The sequence below is a fragment of the Elaeis guineensis genome, chromosome 15 (assembly GCF_000442705.2).
Source record: "Elaeis guineensis isolate ETL-2024a chromosome 15, EG11, whole genome shotgun sequence".
NCBI lineage: Eukaryota > Viridiplantae > Streptophyta > Magnoliopsida > Arecales > Arecaceae > Elaeis > Elaeis guineensis.
Window position 1 is genome coordinate 33,475,637 of NC_026007.2, and position 17,054 is coordinate 33,492,690.

A 17,054-nucleotide genomic window follows, 5' to 3' on the forward strand; every position below is an offset into this window, starting at 1 on the left:
TTTGATTTCTATAGCTCCATGAGGAAATACCTGAGTTACAATGAAAGGTCCGTCCCAACGTGAGCGAAGTTTTTCAGGAAACAGACGCAACCTAGAATTGAAGAGCCAAACTTTTTGATTGAGCTCGAACATTTTTCGTGCAATAAATTTATCATGATATGCTTTAGTTCGAGCCTTATAAATTTTGACACTCTCATACGCTTCATTGCGTAGCTCTTCAAGTTCATTTAATTGGAGTCTCCTATTGGAACCTGCATTTTTCATATCAAAGTTAAATTGCCTTATGGCCCAAAATGCACGATGTTCCAATTCCACCGGCAAATGACAAGCTTTTCCGAATACAAGTCGATAGGGAGACATTCCTATGGGTGTTTTAAAAGCGGTACGGTAAGCCCATAATGCATCGTCTAAGCGAAGAGATCAATCCTTTCTATCGGGCCTAACCGTCTTTTCTAAGATATGTTTAATCTCCCTATTTGACACCTCTACCTGACCATTAGTTTGGGGGTGATATGGTGTGGCTACTTTGTGTGAAATATTATATTTTTTCATAAGTGCTTCAAAATGTTTATTCGTAAAATGAGTCCCTCCATCACTAATGATCACCCTTGGGAAGCCAAATCGACTAATGATGTTTCGTTGGATAAAACTAATTACAATTTTATTATCATTAGTCCGTGTAGCTATTGCCTCTACCCATTTTGATACGTAATCAACTGCCACCAGAATATATTCAAATCCAAATGAGGTTGGAAAAGGTCCCATGAAATCAATCCCCCAAACATCGAAGATTTCTACTACTAAAATGGGGGTCAGCGGCATCATATCCTTCTTGGATAAGTTTCCTATTTGCTGACATCGCAGACAACTTCGGCCAAATTCATGTGCATCCTTGAAAAGCGTTGGCCAATAAAACCCACTCTGCAGTACTTTTGCTGTAGTTTTTCTTTCACTAAAATGTCCCCCACATGCCGAAGAATGGCAAAAAGTGAGAATGCTTTGGAATTCACTCTCGGGGACACAACGGCGAATAACTTGGTCAGGACAGTATTTGAATAGTTCAGGGTCTTCCCAGAAATAATGTTTAATTTACGAGAAAAATCGATCTTTTTCTTATTTTGTCCAGTGAGAAGGTACTTGCCCTGTTGATAAGTAATTAACAATATGAACAAACCATGGAGGACGGCTAGAAGAGATTGCGAAAAGTTGTTCGTCAGAAAATTTTTCTTTGACCTCATCTATGCCTATCGTGTGTTCAACTAAGATCCTGGAGATGTGATCAGCTACCACATTCTCAGAACCCTTCTTATCTCGGATTTTCAGATCAAATTCTTGTAAAAGAAGGATCCATCTGATCAAATGCAGTTTAGTATCTTTCTTTGAGAGGAGATGTTTCAGAGCCGCATGATCAGAGTAAACTAGAACCTTAGACCCTAACAGATATGAGCGAAATTTTTCAAGGGCAAACACTACTGCTAGTAGCTCTTTTTCTGTTGTGGTGTAGTTTAATTGGGCATCGGAAAGAGTCTTGCTAGCATAATAGATCACATGTGGCTCCTTATTGATTTTTTGGCCTAAGACGGCACCTATTGCAAAGTCAGAGGCATCACACATAATCTCAAATGGAATGCACCAGTCAGGGGGTTTTATTATGGGTGCTGTTGTCAGGGCTGTTCGTAATGTGTTGAACGCTTTCAAACAGTCTTCATCAAAGATAAATGGTGTATCCTTGGCCAACAGATTGCACAAGGGTCTTAAAATCTTGCTAAAGTCTTTGATGAAGCGTCTATAAAATCCGGCATGACCTAAGAAAGATCGTATTTGTCGGACCGAAGTAGGGGGTGGTAGTTTTGAAATAACCTCAACTTTGGCTTTATCTACCTCGATCCCTTTTTCAGAAATAATATGTCCTAATACAATTCCTTTCCGCACCATGAAATGGCTCTTTTCCCAACTTAGGACAAGATTTGTCTCCATACACCGTTTAAGAACTTTGGAAAGATTATGGAGACAAACCTCAAAGGTGGTTCCAAACACAGAAAAATCATCCATAAAAACTTCAAGATATTTGTCCACCATATCCGAAAAAATGGCCAGTATGCACCGTTGAAATGTAGCAGGTGCATTGCAAAGCCCGAATGGCATACGCCGAAAAGCGAAGGTGCCATAAGGGCAGGTGAAGGTAGTCTTTTCTTGATCATTCGAAATACAGATACTTGATTGTACCCTGAATAACCATCAATAAAATAGTAGAAACTTTGTCCTGCTAACCGTTCTAGGATTTGGTCGATGAAGGGCAATGGAAAATGATCCTTCCTAGTAACGGCATTCAGTTTTCTATAATCTATGCATACTCGCCATCCAGATGATATGCGAGTTGGAAGTAGTTCACCTTCTTCGTTCTCCACCACAGTAATACCAGATTTTTTAGGTACTATTTGAGTGGGACTGACCCATTTACTATCGGATATGGGGTAGATGCTTCCAGCATCTAACCACTTTACCATCTCTTTCTTTACTACTTCACGCATGTTTGGGTTCAATCTCCTCTGCATATCTCGATGGGGTTTGGCATGTTCCTCAAAATGAATATGGTGCATGCAAATAGAGGGGTCAATTTTTTTTAAATCGGCAATGGACCAACCGATAGCCTCTTTATGTTCCTTCAGAATACCAACCAATTGTGCTTCCTGATTAGGGGTCAAGTCTGATGCAATGATTGCCGGGAGGGTGTCATTGAGTCCTAGAAATACATACTTAAGCATAGCAGGAAGAGGTTTCAATTCTAACGTAGGTGGTGATTCTAAAGATGGGACTATTGGTGTACTGGCTAATGTGGGCAATGGCTCATACTTGATTGTCCATGAAGGAGTGATTTTATCATGTGGTGTATCTAACAAGATGTTAACTTCTTTCATATATTCCTCAAAGTCACACACTCCAAAGTGAGCCAAGCAAGTATCTAAGGGGTCTGGTGCTAGAATTATGGGTGTTGCATCTTCTATAATATCTTCTAGTGTATCTACTTCGAAGCAACTATCCATTGATGGTCTTTGGAAAGCACCAAACACATTCAGTCTTAGTTTCTTATTCCCAAATGATACGTCCATGACTCCTGTCCTACAATTAATGCATGCATTTGCCGTAGCTAGGAAGGGTCGTCCTAAGATAATGGGAATTTGTCTGGGGTTGCCACTTAATTCCATATCGAGAACCAGAAAATCAACTGAAAAGTAAAACTCATCTACCTTGACCAAGACATCCTCAAGCATTCCACGTGGTTCCTTAATTGATCTGTCAGCTAACTGCAGTGTGACTGATGTGGGTTTCAGTTCTCCGAATCCAAAAAGTTCATACACCGAACTAGGTAAAAGATTCGCACTTGCCCCTAAATCCAGAAGAGCTTTTTCAATGTGATAATCTCCTATAACACAGGAAATGATGGGGGCTCCTGGGTCCTTAAGCTTTGGAGGAGTGGCATGCTGGAAGACAGAACTAGCCTGTTCAGTGAGACGTATTTTCTTTGGGATTTGTGATCTAGATTTACGTTTTTGGGTGCACAAATCCTTCAAAAATTTGGCATAAGCAGGGACCTGTTTGATTGCGTCTAGAAGGGGAAGATTAATTTGGACTTGCTTAAACAATTCCAACATCTCATCAAGTTTTCCTCCCTTCTTATCTGCAGGAATAGGGGCTTTCAGGGCATCCGGAAATGGGGCTTTAGGCAAGTAAGATGACTCCGATGCAGTTGGTTCCTTCTCTATTTTCAGATCCTCCTTGTTCTTGGGTGATTTGGATTCGGTTAGAGGTTTAGGGTCGGTCTCATTGGTTTTACTAGTATGTTCAATGACCTTCCCACTTCTCAGAGTCATGATTGATTTGGCATGTTCAGAAAAAACTTCTGGGGTATTAGAACTCTCAATCACAAATTATCCTCTTGGGTTGGTCTCGGGTTGGCTAGATAATTTTCCTCCTTCCCTCCTACTGAATGCAGTTGCTAATTGACCTATTTGGGTCTCTAGCTTAGCAATGGATTGTGTGTGGGAGTTAAGGGTCTGAGTGTTGACTTCTAATCATTCTAGTGCTTTCAGGACTTTTTCCTCAAAAGCAGAGCTGTGACCAGTAGTAGACGGTTGAGGAACATTTTGAAATTGATGGTATGGTCCATGCCTATATGTTGGGTCTTGATATTGAGGTTGAGGTGTGGCAGGACCAACCACTGGTTGTGGTCTCCAGAAAAAAATTTGGATGGTTTCTCCAGCCGGGGTTATAAGTGTTCGAATATGGATCGTTTCCTGATCTGCGAGCTTGTTGGACTTGAGCTTGCTGAACCTGCTCGTGCACAAACTCAGAAAATTGAGGTGCGGTTGGGCATTCACTAACAAAATGGTTCGGACTTGCACACAATGCACAAACTTCTTGGATTGGGTTAGGTGGAATCGGGGATTGTCCGTTATTTAGAAGATGATCTAATTTTTGGGACAGTTCATCTACCTTTTGATGGATATCTATGGCATTTCCTACTTCATATATTCCACATCTTTTTGGGTTTAACATGGGTTTATCTCTAATAGAGGCAGACATATGATGTAATGAATTTTCACTTAAAATTTCAAACAGTTGCCATGCCTCATCCTGACTTTTCAGCATAAATGTCCCACCGCATGATGCATCGACCATTTGTCGATGTCTTTCAGAGAGCCCATCATAAAAATATTGGATTAACTGCCACTTGGGTACAGCATGGTGGGGACATTTTTTAATAAGGTCTTTTAATCTCTCCCATGTTTCATGAAACATTTCTCCATCTAATTGGGAAAAAGTAGTTATGGCTTTCCTTATTTGATTCATTTTTCCTATGAAAAAATATTTCTTGAGAAACTCTCCTTGCAGCTGGTCCCAGGTTGATATAGTCATGGAATCCAAAGTATGTAGCCAGTATTTGGCTTTGTCCTTAAGTGAAAAAGGGAATAATTTCAACCTAAGAGCATCATCAGAGAAGTTATGAATTTTGACAGTTGAGCATATTTCAAAAAATTCTTCAAGATGTTTATAAGGGTCCTCATTACTAAGTCCATAAAATGAAGGTAATATTTGGATTATACTGGACTTAATTTCATATTGAGGGGCCTCCACAGGGGGCACTTGAATACAAGGAGAGTAGGTATATGTGGAAGGAGTAAAGTACTCCTTCAATTGCTTGGGTGGATCATTCTCCTGATTTCGGTCCATATTTTTACGTCTGTTGGCTCTAAAGGTTCTTTCTATTTCTGGATCAAAAGGTTGGATTTCTGGTCGTAACGATCTACGGCCAAGCATACACCTTACAATTATACTATAGAGCACACACAGAAATTTTTTTTTTTTTTATAATATATATTAATAAAGTGAGAAAAGAATGAAAAAAATCTAAAGAGAAGAACCTAAGAATCTTAAATCTATGAAAAGAGAGAAATTAGTTAATGTTTAAATGTTAATTGCAATCAACTTAAACAATCATAAACTCTCTATCCTAAGGTTAACTTAGATCTAGACAGCTCCTAACTTTCAAGACCGCCTTTGAGCACTCCAAGCTCAAGACTGACTAACTGACTCGGCCAGGTAAGCGTAAGATGTGGGAGGTTCCCTGCTCGTTGCTTTTCTTAGACACCAACTAAGTTGGCCAGGTCAGTCAACGGAACCAATTGAAAACCACTTTCTTTAACCACTTGCCTTAGACACCGAGCAATTAACCAATCCGCACTCGGTTCAACTCTAGAGCTTTCTTTATCCTATTGAGCTCGAAATTCCTAGGGCTGACGTCTAGTTGATTTTAAATTAAGGTCTAGGTTATGCAAATGCAAGGGAGTGATTTGTGGGCCAAGGAAGGGTGATCAAATTCCCACCTTATCTGGTTAATGGGTTATTGCCCTTAAGATTGATTATGGAGATGCAATGCAAATAAACAAGGTGTCCAATCAAGTTAGAAATTTTTATATTTGAGGTTACGCTATTTTAGTTAAGTGTTATGAAATGTCAGTGGCTTCTTTTTTTTTTTTTAGTTCTGCAAGAAAATAAATTTAAGTGATTAAGTTTAAAAAGCAATAAATCACTAGGCTATAAAAAGTAGCAAATTATTCTAAGCAAAAAAATTTCTAAATAGTAAATTAGTTATGCAAGGTAATTATGTAATTATGCAAATAAGATTATCTAGCTAGAAAGCATTGAAAAAAAATTAGAGCGAGAAATAGAAACTGAAAAGCATTTTTTTTTTTAATTTTTTTTTTCAATTTTTTTAATTCAACCGTACCAAGATCCCCGGCAATGGTGCCAAAATTTGATGCATAGTCGTTGATAGCACCAAAAATAACTCTACTCACTACGTAGGTAGGATGAGTCGAGATCGTATCCTCAGGGACCTTGGGCTAAGTTGAGATTGCAAGGTAAAAGAAAGAAGCGTTGTTTTTTATTTAAAAAATAAATTATCTTAAAATTGAGGTAATTAAAAAATAAATAGCTCGGGAGTTTTGAATTAATTTGCACTAGCAGAGTTGTATCTCTTTTTTAACTAAATAGATGTGATTAATCTTAGAAAAAATATCTATCTTTCTTCGGCACGCTCCGTACCCGTAGATCACGGTGCGTCTCCGGAAAGTACTAGGTAAACAACTCTTCTTTCCTCGGCACGCCCCGTATCCGTAGATCACGGCGCGTCTCCGGAAAGTAAAAGTTGTTCCTAATATTAATCTAACAAGAAAGCATAAATAAAAGCATATGAAAGGGAGCAAATAAAGAACTCATGATAATTTAAATAAAAAGCATAATCTTTATTGCATATAAAGAAATACAGGAAAGTTTAGAACAATAAACCATCTCTGTGTCGTTACAAAATTTCTTCTCCACTCCCGAGACTGCTAGCCTAGCTGCTCATGAAGTAGTCCCTTTCTATCCCTCTATGCAAGGCTCTAGAAGAATTTCTGGGCTCCCCCTCTAATGGGAGTACAAAAGCCTTTTTATAGATATTAGAGGGGAGGAGTTTTACATGATTTTCCGATGTGGGACTAAAAAAAAAAATATAAATTTTTCCACTTGAGATATTTCCAAATAAATTTTTTTTCCTTTAATTTGCTCGCCACTGTGTCTGCGGTGCGCGCCTGCCTGCGTCCGTCCCGCCCGCATCCACGCTCACCCGCACACCCACAAGCTCATGCCGCGTCCTGCCTCACGCGTCCAGCGTCCTGCCAGCGTCCGCATGTTCACGTGCGCCCACGAGCTCATGCTGCCCACATTCACGCGCGCCCAGAGAAATTTAACGTGAACCAATCTTTTCACATACCAAAAAGAAACTTTTGTTTCTTTACAATGACATTTATATCCTTTTGGATTCCTTGCATAGTATCTTCATTTTCTATAATACCGGATGCATCTTTCTTTTATTTTAATTTTATTTTAAGTCTAAATTTTTTCAAACTTGAGTCTTTTTGATCTATGAATCGGACTCTTTGTATCGGCGATCATCTTTCCTGTAAAATATAAAAAGAAGCATCAATTTTTTAATAAATAAAATAAATTAAATATGATTTTCTGCTTTAAATGACTTAAATTAAGTGTTTATCACATCCCCCAACTTGAATTTTACTCATCCTCGAGTAAAATAGATATATCAGCATTGTGTACCGATTCGATTTTGAATCAAAAATTAGTTTAGGCATCTCAAAAGGTAGATGATACTTGGTCAGACCATTAAAGAGATATTTCATTGGATTATCAATTTGACCCAATTAGTGGCTGAGTATTAACTAAAGAAATTTCAGAGCTTTTCTTTCACCAACTCTCCACTTTACTCTTTAAATCCTCTAACTTAATGGGAAAGAGGTTTATTATCTTCTTGCAATTTAGTCCCCTTTTTTTTTTTTTTTACATTGCCTACCTTTTTATGCGAACCACAATGCTTACTTAGGCGAAAGGGCCCGGTTACTCAGTAGGAGACCAATGTTGTTTTTCTCTCTTTTTTTTTTTTTTTTTTTTTTTAAGGAAAATTTTTGCATACCTCGATCTTTCCACCCAATTTTTCATGAAGCAGATTCTTTATTGAGATCAGTAAGAAGAGGGTTGTAGAATCACTCCTAAAATTTGGTCTAGTTCAAACCCTACCATTCATTGGGTTTTCTTAATAATTTATTCCTCAGTATCTCTAAAATTATCTTGACCGTTAATCATTCATTTATTAGGATGCCTAATTGACTCTTAATCAAAATAAAATTTGAATACACAAAACTAATTATTTCTGACCATACTCGAGGATTTGATTAATTTCCCCCCCCAACTTAATCTACATTGTCCTCAATGGAGTAAGAAAGCAAAGAAAATAAAAGGAGAGAGTGCACCTGGGATAATTTTACTTCGAAAGTTGAAGATAGCTTCATTGATTAATAGGCTCTTATTCTAAATTCTTACAGCTGCGGTAAAGTAAAAAATATGAAATTGTTGGGTTGCCTCCCAACAAGCGCTAAGTTTTACGTCTTCAGCCAGACTGAATTGAGTATTATGGCAGTTTTGGATCTACTAAATCAACAGATTCAATTAATTCTCCATCACTAATTCCATCTATGTAAGGTTTCAAACGCTGACCGTTCACTTTAAAAGTGTTCCCCTGTTTAGGATTTTTGATTTCTATAGCTCCATAAGGAAATACCTGAGTTACAATGAAAGGTCCGTCCCAACGTGAGCGAAGTTTTCCAGGAAACAGACGCAACCTAGAATTGAAGAGCCAAACTTTTTGATTGAGCTCGAACGTTTTTCGTGCAATAAATTTATCATGATATGCTTTAGTTCGAGCCTTATAAATTTTGACACTCTCATACGCTTCATTACGTAGCTCTTCAAGTTCATTTAAATGGAGTCTCCTATTGGAACCTGCATTTTTCATATCAAAGTTAAATTGCCTTATGGCCCAAAATGCACGATGTTCCAATTCCACCGGCAAATGACAAGCTTTTCCGAATACAAGTCGATAGGGAGACATTCCTATGGGTGTTTTAAAAGCGGTACGGTAAGCTCATAATGCATCGTCTAAGCGAAGAGACCAATCCTTTCTATCAGGCCTAACCGTCTTTTCTAAGATATGTTTAATCTCCCTATTTGACACCTCTACCTGATCATTAGTTTGGGGGTGATATGGTGTGGCCACTTTGTGTGAAATATTATATTTTTTCATAAGTGCTTCAAAATGTTTATTCGTAAAATGAGTCCCCCCATCACTAATGATCACCCTTGGGAAGCCAAATCGACTAATGATGTTTCGTTGGATAAAACTAATTATAATTTTATTATCATTTGTCCGTGTAGCTATTGCCTCCACCCATTTTGATACGTAATCAACTGCCACCAGAATATATTCAAATCCAAATGAGGCTGGAAAAGGTCCCATGAAATCAATCCCCCAAACATCGAAGATTTCTACTACTAAAATGGGGGTCAGCGGCATCATATCCTTCTTGGATAAATTTTCTGTTTGCTGACATCGCAGACAACTTCGGCCAAATTCATGTGCATCCTTGAAAAGCGTTGGCCAATAAAATCCACTCTGCAGTACTTTTGCTGCAGTTTTTCTTCCACTAAAATGTCCCCCACATGCCGAAGAATGGCAAAAAGTGAGAATGCTTTGGAATTCACTCTCGGGGACACAACGGCGAATAACTTGGTCAGGACAGTATTTGAATAGTTCAGGGTCTTCCCAAAAATAATGTTTAATTTGCAAGAAAAATCGATCCTTTTCTTATTTTGTCCAGTGAGAAGGTACTTGCCCTGTTGATAAGTAATTGACAATATGGGCAAACCATGGAGGATGGCTAGAAGAGATTGCGAAAAGTTGTTCGTCAGAAAATTTTTCTTTGACCTCATCTATGCCTATCGTGTGTCCAACTAAGATCCTGGAGATGTGATCAGCTACCACATTCTCAGAACCCTTCTTATCTCGGATTTCCAGATCAAATTCTTGTAAAAGAAGGATCCATCTGATCAAACACGGTTTAGTATCTTTCTTTGAGAGGAGATGTTTCAGAGCCGCATGATCAGAGTAAACTAGAACCTTAGACCCTAACAGATATGAGCGAAATTTTTCAAGGGCAAACACTACTGCTAGTAGCTCTTTTTCTGTTGTGGTGTAGTTTAATTGGGCATCGAAAAGAGTCTTGCTAGCATAATAGATCACATGTGGCTCCTTATTGATTTTTTGGCCTAAGACGGCACCTTTTGCAAAGTCAGAGGCATCACACATAATCTCAAATGGAATGGACCAGTCAGGGGGTTTTATTATGGGTGCTGTCGTCAGGGCTGTTCGTAATGTGTTGAACGCTTTCAAACAGTCTTCATCAAAGACAAATGGTGTATCCTTGGCCAACAGATTGCACAAGGGTCTTGAAATCTTGCTAAAGTCTTTGACGAAGCGTCTATAAAATCTGGCATGATCTAAGAAAGATCGTATTTGTCCGACCGAAGTAGGGGGTGGTAGTTTTGAAATAACCTCAACTTTGGCTTTATCTACCTCAATCCCTTTTTCAAAATAATATGTCCTAATACAATTCCTTTCCGCACCATGAAATGGCTCTTTTTCCAACTTAGGACAAGATTTGTCTCCATACACCGTTTAAGAACTTTGGAAAGATTATGGAGACAAACCTCAAAGGTGGTTCCAAACACAGAAAAATCATCCATAAAAACTTCAAGACATTTGTCCACCATATCCGAAAAAATGGCCAGTATGCACCGTTGAAATGTAGCGGGTGCATTGCAAAGCCCGAATGGCATACGCCGAAAAGCGAAGGTGCCATAAGGACAGGTGAAGGTAGTCTTTTCTTGATGATCCAGAAATACAGGTACTTGATTGTACCCTGAATAACCATCAAGAAAATAGTAAAAACTTTGTCCTGCTAACCGTTCTCGGATTTGGTCGATGAAGGGCAATGGAAAATGATCCTTCCTAGTAACGGCATTCAGTTTTCTATAATCTATGCATACTCGCCATCCAGATGATATGCGAGTTGGAAGTAGTTCACCTTCTTCGTTCTCCACCACAGTAATACCAGATTTCTTAGGTACTACTTGAGTGGGACTGACCCATTTACTATCGGATATGGGGTAGATGATTCCAGCATCTAACCACTTTACCACCTCTTTCTTTACTACTTCACGCATGTTTGGGTTCAATCTCCTCTGCATATCTCGATGGGGTTTGGCATGTTCCTCAAAATGAATATGGTGCATGCAAATAGAGGGGTCAATTCCTTTTAAATCGGCAATGGACCAACCGATAGCCTCTTTATGTTCCTTCAGAATACCAACCAATTGTGCTTCCTGATTAGGGGTCAAGTCTGATGCAATGATTGCCGGGAGGGTGTCATTGAGTCCTAGAAATACATACTTAAGCGTAGCAGGAAGAGGTTTCAATTCTAACGTAGGTGGTGATTCTAAAGATGGGACTATTGGTGTACTGGCTAATGTGGACAATGGCTCATACTTGATTGTCTATGGAGGAGTGGTTTTATCATGTGGTGTATCTAACAAGATGTTAACTTCTTTCATATATTCCTCAAAGTCACACACTTCAAAGTGAGCCAAGCAAGTATCTAAGGGGTCTGGTGCTAGAATTATGGGTGTTGCATCTTCTATAATATCTTCTAGTGTATCTACTTCGAAGCAACTATCCATTGATGGTCCTTGGGAAGCACCAAACACATTCAGTCTTAGTTTCTTATTCCCAAACGATACGTCCATGACTCCTGTCCTACAATTAATGCATGCATTTGCCGTAGCTAGGAAGGGTCGTCCTAAGATAATGGAAATTTGTCTGGGGTTGCCACTTAATTCCATATCGAGAACCAGAAAATCAACTGGAAAGTAAAACTCATCTACCTTGACCAAGACATCCTCAAGCATTCCACGTGGTTCCTTAATTGATCTGTCGGCTAACTACAGTGTGACTGATGTGGGTTTCAGTTCTACGAATCCAAAAAGTTCATACACCGAACTAGGTAAAAGATTCACACTTGCCCCTAAATCTAGAAGAGCTTTTTCAATGTGATAATCTCCTATAACACAGGAAATGATGGGGGCTCCTGGGTCCTTAAGCTTTGGAGGAGTGGCATGCTGGAAGACAGAACTAGCCTGTTCAGTGAGACGTATTTTCTTTGGGATTTATGATCTAGATTTACATTTTTGGGTGCACAAATCCTTCAAAAATTTGGCATAAGCGGGACCTGTTTGATTGCGTCTAGAAGGGAAGATTAATTTAGACTTGCTTAAACAATTCCAACATCTCATCAAGTTTTCCTCCCTTCTTATCTGTAGGAATAGGGGCTTTCAGGGCATCCAAAATGAGGCTTTAGGCAAGTAAGATGACTCCGATGCAGTTGGTTCCTTCTCTATTTTCAGGTCCTCCTTGTTCTTGGGTGATTTGGATTCGGTTAGAGGTTTAGGGTCGGTCTCATTGGTTTTACTAGTGTGTTCAATGACCTTCCCACTTCTCAGAGTCATGATTGATTTGGCATGTTCAGAAAAAGCTTCTGGGATATTAGAACTCTCAATCACAAATTATCCTCTTGGGTTGGTCTCTGGTTGGCTAGATAATTTTCCTCCTTCCCTCCTACTGAATGCAGTTGCTAATTGACCTATTTGGGTCTCTAGCTTAGCAATGGATTGTGTGTGGGAGTTAAGGGTCTGAGTGTTGACTTCTAATTGTTCTAGTGCTTTCAGGACTTTTTTCTCAAAAGCTGAGCTGTGACCAGTAGTAGACGGTTGAGGAACATTTTGGAATTGATGGTATGGTCCATGCCTATATGTTGGGTCTTGATATTGAGATCGAGGTGTGGCAGGACCAACCACGGGTTGTGGTCTCCAGAAAAAAATTTAGATGGTTTCTCCAGCCGGGGTTATAAGTGTTCGAATATGGATCGTTTCCTGGTCTGCGAGCTTGTTGGACTTGAGCTTGCTGAACCTGCTCGTGCACAAACTCAAAAATTGAGGTGCGGCTGGGCATTCACTAACAAAATGGTTCGGACTTGCACACAATGCATAAACTTCTTGGATTGGGTTAGGTGGAATCGGGGATTGTCCGGTATTTAGAAGACGATCTAATTTTTGGGACAGTTCATCTACCTTTTGATGGATATCTATGGCATTTCCTACTTCATATATTCCACCTCTTTTTGGGTTTAACATGGGTTTATCTCTAATAGAGGCAGACATATGATGTAATAATTTTCACTTAAAATTTCAAACAGTTACCATGCCTCATCCTCACTTTTCAGCATAAATGTCCCACCGCATGATGCATCGACCATTTGTCGATGTCTTTCAGAGAGCCCATCATAAAAACATTGGATTAACTGCCACTTGGGTACAGCATGGTGGGGATATTTTCTAATAAGGTCTTTTAATCTCTCCCATGTTTCATGAAACATTTCTCCATCTAATTGGGAAAAACTAGTTATGGCTTTCCTTATTTGATTCATTTTTCTATGGAAAAATATTTCTTGAGAAACTCTCCTTGCAGCTGGTCCCAGGTTGATATAGTCATGGAATCCAAAGTATGTAGCCAGTATTTGGCTTTGTCCTTAAGTGAAAAAGAGAATAATTTCAACCTAAGAGCATCATCGGAGAAGTTGTGAATTTTGACAGTTGAGCATATTTCAAAAAATTCTTCAAGATGTTTATAAGGATCCTCATTACTAAGTCCATAAAATGAAGGTAACATTTGGATTATACTGGACTTAATTTCATATTGAGTGGCCTCCACAGGGGCACTTGAATACAAGGAGAGTAGGTATATGTGGAAGGAGTAAAGTACTCCTTCAATTGCTTGGGTGGATCATTCTCTTGATTTCGGTCCATATTTTTACGTCTGTTGGCTCTAAAGGTTCTTTCTATTTCTGGATCAAAAGGTTGGATTTCTGATCGTAACGATCTACGGCCAAGCATACACCTTACAATTATACTGTAGAGCACACACAAATTTTTTTTTTTTTTATAATATATATTAATAAAGTGAGAAAAGAATGAAGAAAATCTAAAGAGAAGAACCTAAGAATCTTAAATCTATGAAAAGAGAGAAATTAGTTAATGTTTAAATGTTAATTGCAATCAACTTAAACAATCATAAACTCTCTATCCTAAGGTTAACTTAGATCTGACAGCTCCTAACTTTCAAGACCGCCTTTGAGCACTCCAAGCTCAAGACTGACTAACTGACTCGGCCAGGTAAGCGTAAGATGTGGGAGGTTCCCTGCTCGTTGCTTTCCTTAGACACCAACTAAGTTGGCCAGGTCAGTCAACGGAACCAATTGAAAATCACTTTCTTTAACCACTTGCCTTAGACACTGAGCAATTAACCAATCCGCACTCGGTTCAACTCTAGAGCTTTCTTTATCCTATTGAGCTCGAAATTCCTAGGGCTGACATCTAGTTGATTTTAAATTAAGGTCTAGGTTATGCAAATGCAAGGGAGTGATTTGTGGGCCAAGGAAGGGTGATCAAATTCCCACCTTATCTGGTTAATGGGTTATTGCCCTTAAGATTGATTATGGAGATGCAATGCAAATAAACAAGGTGTCCAATCAAGTTAGAAATTTTTATATTAGAGGTTACGCTATTTTAGTTAAGTGTTATGAAATGTCAGTGGCTTCTTTTTTTTTTTTTTTAGTTTTGCAAGAAAATAAATTTAAGTGATTAAGTCTAAAAAGCAATAAATCACTAGGCTATAAAAAGTAGCAAATTATTCTAAGCAAAAAAATTTCTAAATAGTAAATTAGTTATGCAAGGTAATTATGTAATTATGCAAATAAGATTATCTAGCTAGAAAGCATTGAAAAAAATTAGAGCGATAAATAGAAACTAAAAAGTATTTTTTTAAAAAAAAAATTTTTTTTTTTCAATTTTTTTAATTCAACCGTACCAAGATCCCCGGCAACGGCGCCAAAATTTGATGCGTAGTCGTTGATAGCACCAAAAATAACTCTACTCACTACGTAGGTAGGATGAGTCGAGATCGTATCCTCAGGGACCTTGGGCTAAGTTGAGATTGCAAGGTAAAAGAAAGAAGCGTTGTTTTTTATTTAGAAAATAAATTATCTTAAAATTGAGGTAATTAAAAAATAAAGAGCTCAAGAGTTTTGAATTAATTTGCACTAGCAGAGTTGTATCTCTTTTTTAACTAAATAGATGTGATTAATCTTAAAAAAAATACCTGTCTTTTCTCGGCACGCTCCGTACCCGTAGATCACGGTGCGTCTCTGGAAAGTACTAGGTAAACAACTCTTCTTTCCTCGGCACGCCCCGTATCCGTAGATCACGGTGCATCTCCGGAAAGTAAAAGTTATTCCTAATATTAATCTAACAAGAAAGCATAAATAAAAGCATATGAAAGGGAGCAAATAAAGAACTCATGACAATTTAAATAAAAAGCATAATCTTTATTGCATATAAAGAAATACAGAAAAGTTTAGAACAATAAACCATCTCTGTGTCGTTACAAAATTTCTTCTCCACTCCCGAGACTGCTAGCCTAGCTGCTCATGAAGTAGTCCCTTTCATTCCTCTATGCAAGGCTCTAGAAGAATTTCTGGGCTCCCCCTCTAATGGGAGTACAAAAGCTTTTTATAGATATTAGAGGGGAGGAGTTTTACATGGTTTTCCGATGTGGGACTAAAAAAAAATATATATAAATTTTTCCACTTGAGATATTTCCAAATAAAATTTTTTTCCTTTAATTTGCTCGCAACTGTGTCTGCGGTGCGCGCCTGCCTGCGTCCGTCCCGCCCGCATCCACGCTCACCCGCGCGCCCACAAGCTCATGCCGCGTCCTGCCTCACGCGTCCAGCGTCCTTCCCGCGTCCGCGCGTTCACGCGCGCCCACGAGCTCATGCTGCCCACATTCACGCGCGCCCAGGGAAATTTAACGTGAACCAATCTTTTCACATACCAAAAAGAAACTTTTGTTTCTTTACAATGACATTTATATCCTTTTGGATTCCTTGCATAGTATCTTCATTTTCTATAATATCGGATGCATCTTTCTTTTATTTTAATTTTATTTTAAGTCTAAATTTTTTCAAACTTGAGTCTTTTTGATCTATGAATCGGACTCTTTGTATCGGCGATCATCTTTCCTGTAAAACATAAAAAGAAGCATCAAATTCTTAATAAATAAAATAAATTAAATAGATTTTCTGCTTTAAATGACTTAAATTAAGTGTTTATCACATCCCCCAACTTGAATTTTACTCGTCCTCGAGTAAAATAGATATATCAGCATTGTGTACCGATTCGGTTTTGAATCAAAAATTAGTTTAGGCATCTCAAAAGGTAGATGATACTTGGTCAGACCATTAAAGAGATATTTCATTGGATTATCAATTTGACCCAATTAGTGGCTGAGTATTAACTAAAGAAATTTCGGAGCTTTTCTTTCACCAACTCCCCACTTTACTCTTTAAATCCTCTAACTTAATGGGAAAGAGGTTTATTATCTTCTTGCAATTTAGTCCCTTTTTTTTTTTTTACATTGCCTACCTTTTTACGCGAACCACAACGCTTACTTAGGCGAAAGGGCCCGGTTACTCAGTAGGAGACCAATGTTGTTTTTCTCTCTTTTTTTTTTTTTTTTTTTTAAGGAAAATTTTTGCATACCTCGATCTTTCCACCCAATTTTTCATGAAGCAGATTCTTTATTGAGATCAGTAAGAAGAGGGTTGTAGAATCACTCCTAAAATTTGATCTAGTTCAAACCCTACCATTCATTGGGTTTTCTTAATAATTTATTCCTCAGTATCTCTAAAATTATCTTGACCGTTAATCATTCATTTATTAGGATGCCTAATTGACTCTTAATCAAAATAAAATTTGAATACACAAAACTAATTATTTCTGACCATACTCGAGGATTTGATTAATTTCCCCCCCCCCAACTTAATCTACATTATCCTCAATGGAGTAAGAAAGCAAAGAAAATAAAAGGAGAGAGTGCACCTGGGATAATTTTACTTCGGAAGTTGAAGATAGCTTCATTGATTAATAGGCTC

General features: G+C 38.3%; 2 non-coding genes across 2 annotated transcripts; both read left to right on the forward strand.

The window, feature by feature from the left end:
• The first annotated feature begins 4,739 nt into the window (after positions 1-4,739).
• Positions 4,740-4,845, forward strand: LOC140854214 (small nucleolar RNA R71). The gene has a single exon (XR_012137347.1). It is a non-coding gene; the product is annotated as a small nucleolar RNA R71 (small nucleolar RNA).
• Positions 4,846-13,378: 8,533 nt separating this feature from the next.
• LOC140854218 (small nucleolar RNA R71) lies at positions 13,379-13,484 on the forward strand. The gene has a single exon (XR_012137351.1). It is a non-coding gene; the product is annotated as a small nucleolar RNA R71 (small nucleolar RNA).
• Positions 13,485-17,054: the final 3,570 nt, after the last annotated feature.